Source organism: Dermacentor silvarum, unplaced genomic scaffold (assembly GCF_013339745.2).
Source record: "Dermacentor silvarum isolate Dsil-2018 unplaced genomic scaffold, BIME_Dsil_1.4 Seq9371, whole genome shotgun sequence".
In the NCBI taxonomy this organism is placed as follows: Eukaryota; Metazoa; Arthropoda; class Arachnida; order Ixodida; family Ixodidae; genus Dermacentor; species Dermacentor silvarum.
The window spans coordinates 14,561-18,970 of record NW_023606991.1 but is presented as its reverse complement, the minus strand read 5'-3'; the positions used below and the strand labels follow the sequence as shown (position 1 = coordinate 18,970).

The 4,410-nt window shown below is 43.4% G+C and overlaps 1 long non-coding RNA gene across 1 annotated transcript; it reads right to left on the bottom strand.

Moving 5' to 3' along the window:
• Nucleotides 1-210: 210 nt before the first annotated feature.
• LOC125942039 (uncharacterized) lies at nt 211-3,082 on the bottom strand. Its single transcript, XR_007464752.1, has 3 exons — nt 2,926-3,082; nt 1,182-1,223; nt 211-388 (listed from the first exon to the last, which is right to left on the bottom strand). It is a non-coding gene; the product is annotated as an uncharacterized LOC125942039 (long non-coding RNA).
• Nucleotides 3,083-4,410: the final 1,328 nt, after the last annotated feature.

Genomic DNA, 4,410 nt, shown 5'->3' with positions numbered 1-4,410 from the left:
TGCTTTTAAAATTTAGCACTTTAGTATGGAGGCGTTAGAGACTTGAGATCAAATGAACATTCATTCCAAATAGTAGGCTATTGTAGTACGTAGTTGCAGACACAGGCTACTTGAAAGTCATTAGTTGTGCTAATAGCAAGCTGGTAATTCCAAGTATAAAATGTGAAGGCAAAAATGCAATGGGTAAAAGGATGTACGGTACTTGCCTATAACAGCGTTGACCCTGATAGGCCAAGAGCCTCTTTTTGCCTATTGGTGGTGTTGTTTCCGAGAAGTGAGTGGCCCATGAGGTTCTCTGTGAACACATGGTGAATCAAGGCCCTTGCAAACTTGCCTGGTCCACCATGGCAAGCTGTGCCAGGATCATCTGAATGAGCACTTCTCCAACCTATGTGAAACGGCACGTTTAGGTAAATAATATTAGTGAGGTAGTTTAAGGATTATTTACACAACAGCCACGCTCCGAATAAATCACAGAAACACTGCCTGCTCCATACCTAAAATGTCAACTAATGTCACTAATAAAAACAACTAAAACTAATGTCATAGCTTGTTATGCTGTTAGGATGCCATGTGCTTCAGAAAAACAAGGACTCACCCAGTACAAAATAAAATAGTAAGTAAACCAAAGCATTGAAAACTTTAATGCAAGTAGCATTTTTAGGATACTTCACATACTTTCGGGTGTCTAACTATTTTCCAGCCAATTTGTGTCACTTGGTGGTCAATGGCCTAATGGGTAGGGCTGCTATGTAGACGGGAAGTGGGTTAATAACCATCTGATGGACCTGCTTGGATATGTGCCATTCTTCAATGAACCTCTTTCACGCCATCGTGAGCAACTGCTGCTTGTGTTGGCAAGCAGCAGTAGCAAGCAGCTCAAACAGGAAGATAACTGTCGACGTTAATGCGATTACCACTACACATCAGATTCGCTTGCTGTGTCCCAGACCTACTCAGCTGAATGTGTACATAAGACACAGACAGGGTGTGCCAACTGCCCACCTCATCAAATAAATGAATCGACTCGCAAATCAAAGGCTATGCAAAATCGCAAAGGAGACACTTAATGCTACCATTTTTACTAAATCTTAAGGAGAATATCTCCCAGCAATACATTATCCTGGCAACAGTGCATTTGATCATGGTCACGCTAGACGATGAATGGCCAAAGAATTCACCTTTCGCATTCCGGCTGTGGCGTCTCCAGGCTCATTTTGATTCTGAAAACAGATGTCAGTATTAAGATGTGACGCCACGATAACCCAAAAGCAACAGTCAAAACATCTACATGGACGATTAGGCCGACATAAATGGATGAATATAAATGACTGATTGAAAACATTAAAGCATGGCTGCTCTTGCCACTGGCAGTGTGAGGTGGGGAAATAATTTATTTTTAATTTCTCTCCTAAATTTTAAAATTATTTTTGCTCATCTACTGCATGAACTGTTGTGGCCACATCTTAAAGGTAGCTCGTTCATATAAAACCAGTGTTGCATTTTTTTACTCCCCGTATAACTGCTGCTACTGCAGTTTGCTTACTCTCTAAGTATTCCACAGAACTGCTCCACCAACAAACCATTGTTCCAAGCTTATGGCAAAGCGTCATTTAGATCACAAGGATACGCTCCCCTTTAACTCTCTCTCCTCGTTAGTGTGTGAATTCAAAGCAAAAATAACTTATTGACATAGCTGTCTGCTTCTATCTCATAAAAAGCCTTGCTAATTTTTGACATTTGTCGATAACGCTTACATGCCTGTGGGAGCACATTGGGACGACACGGCAAATATGCCCAAGCATCTCGTTCCTTTACTGATTTTCGAACTTGGTTATATCAATCAGTTACTGAAGGGCCAAAGGCTGAAACTTCACACGATGACATTATTTTGAATGTTACATCCCACTAAAGCAGAACATAGCATCCCACATAATCTGCCTCTTCCGTGAATATAGAGCGCCTACGCGAAGGCGTTAGCGCGAAGTACTCGATGGCGTCGAAGGGAGATAATGGTTAAAAAAAAAAGTTCACCGCGCGCGTACCGGCGGAAAACAAACCACACATAGCCTGATGATTTCACAGCATTCACTGGCATCAGCCCTTTTTTATCTAACCTATCACATAGAATCACATATACGCCATTGCAATTCTTTATTATTATCGCGCCACAGCGCGTGTCTACCGCACGGCGTGTCAGCGGACTCTGGGCACTCGATCCTGAAGCGAACAGCGCAGCAGAATACATTAGAACGGCAAAACGCCCCGCGCATATTTTCGCCGATCCCGACACGCCATGTAGTAGATGCACGTCAATGGACGGCGTTGCGCGAACGAAATATACTTGATTACAGTACAGTTCGGATTATTTCACGTCGCATTGTTTCCACGAAAACGGCAAAGCACGAGCGCTCATTAATAAGGCTAATTTCAATCGGTGCTGGAACACCGTACCAAACATCGTGGCGCGCACAACATGCCCTGTTTTAGCTGGCTCCACATAGCTGCCCACCAAAACGGCAGAGCACGAGCGCTCATTAATAAGGCTAATTTCAATCGGTGCTGGAACACCGTACCAAAAATCGTGGCGCGCACAACCACGGCCGGGCTCGACTGGCGCGCGCGTTCGCAAGAAGCGAGCGCGCGCGCCAGTCGAGCCCGGCCGTGACACAACATGCCCTGTTTTAGCTGGCTCCACATAGCTGCTTTACGTCGCCGCAAGCGCGCTGTGAAGTTAAATCAGGACAAAACTTCATGCTCAATATCACAAATCTAGTGCTGCACAACCAATTCTCGCAACGGAAGGATAGTACTAGTAATGAAAACGAGCACAGAGGCGCGTGGAAGACACGCACGGGCTCTGTACGCACTTTTGCTGATAGCGTCGCAATGAACGAGCAAGTGGAATTCGAAACACTCACTCACCTTCGATGTGGCTGAGTCGGAGGCGATCATGGTGATCTTCGAGGCAACGTGTAGCCCATTAAGACCGAGCAATAAGTTGTAATATACCAAAGATGTCACAGCGAGGCAAAGGGCACAGAAAACGCAGTAAACTCATCACGCAACCCGCACACGTACGCCGCACGCACAAAGTTCCGGAATCCGCCAAAGAGTCAACAGCGCAAGCGCGCATTCACACAAAAACGCGCATACAAATCCACGCTTTCATAGATTTGAATTGCCATATTTATTAACAAATCTTGTAATATAATGGTATTTCTTAACAATTTTTGTGGTTTGCAAGAGTGTGAAAATTTTCTGCTTAGCTTCCTTGAGGAACTATTTTCTTTATCGCGGTAACGCAGTGCGCCGGCCGGTCACGTACGGAGCGCGCGGGAAATAGTGCAAAATTCAAACGTCGCAAATGTCGCGCCCTGTGTGGGCGCACAGTTTTAATCGTTTGTATTAAAAAGAAATATTTATTTTAATACGTGAAGCAACCGGCGCGAAATGAACTACGGACCAGCAACGTACACAATTGTCGCTGTTCGTGCTTGTTAGTTTGACATCATGACGAACGGTAGACAGCATGCCGTCCCATTGATTAAACATTTGTACCTGTGCTTCTGCGCTACGATTTGCTACCGGCAAAGTATAACAGCGTAGATTGTGCGTGGTGGACAAGCAGTTTCCCAGCACACTGGCCAGCACCCCGTCTCTACGTGTTATAAAATAGACCTAGGCTTTTATGTAAAATATGGACACCACGTCGCAGAGATCACCCAAACTTGTTTCATTCTATTGTTCGCTAAGGGCTAACAACTAAACGAAACGCACTCTTTCAAAAACATATTTATTTATTATGCTTACATACTACTTTTCCCACCATCTTGCCCATATTTAACATGGAGGCAATGCCGTTTTCTGACACAGACAGGGCACTGGCCACTTACAATAGAAGCCGATGGGAATCCAGGAGGTGCCCAATCATCGGTCATTGGTCACTGCTTGTTGGGACGTTTGTCTCGTGCTCCAATTTTGTGTCTGTATATATATATATATATATATATATATATATATATATATATATATATATATATATATATATATATATACATGCAGGGTGGTCATTTTTAAGCCTTACGGAATTTTTAGAAATCGCCTGTGGCAGGTAGCATAATTCTTATCATTGAGCTGGGTTAATATCGATGAATCGGACATTAGTAGCACGAGCAATCGAAACATACATTCAACTAATTAAGAAGAAATCGCTAATTAACTTCTTATTTTATTACTTTACGACACATATTGCGATTTACGAATTTGAGCCGGTGAGCTTGTCAGGCGTATCCACTTGTTATGAATTTCCAGAATGACACCAGTTTGGAGATATGCGCCATCAAACTCGCCGTAAATATGCACTGTTGTTCCACTTATTTTTTTACCAAAATGCTGTTTTATACATTG